The sequence below is a fragment of the Arachis ipaensis genome, chromosome B06, assembly GCF_000816755.2.
Source record: "Arachis ipaensis cultivar K30076 chromosome B06, Araip1.1, whole genome shotgun sequence".
NCBI lineage: Eukaryota > Viridiplantae > Streptophyta > Magnoliopsida > Fabales > Fabaceae > Arachis > Arachis ipaensis.
Window position 1 is genome coordinate 117,274,298 of NC_029790.2, and position 431 is coordinate 117,274,728.

The following is a 431-nucleotide window of genomic DNA, read 5'->3' on the forward strand; positions in this document are numbered from 1 at the left end:
TGATTAATCTAATTAAAAAGGATGTAAAAAATATTAAAAATAAAAAAAATAAAAAAAACGATGAAAATGTTAATACAAGATGTAAGCTAAATAAAAATTAAACTAAAAAAAATTCAATCTTTGTGGAAAAATTGGATAGATCAAAGAAAATACATAGAAAGCTTTAACGATGTCTTTAAGACTACATTTTATTATGAGAACAAAATAACACAACACAAGATAGAATAAAATACATAAAATAAAAATACAAAAATTATTATTTTTGTATTTTATTTGGTGATAATTTAAATATAAGAAAGAACAGATTATTAAACTCCAATTTATTTTCTTTTTTCATACAAAAAATAAAAAAATAATAATAAAAAATATTATTATAAAAAATTAATAAAAATAAAAAAATAAATTATGTCTTTTATTAATATCTTTGTATC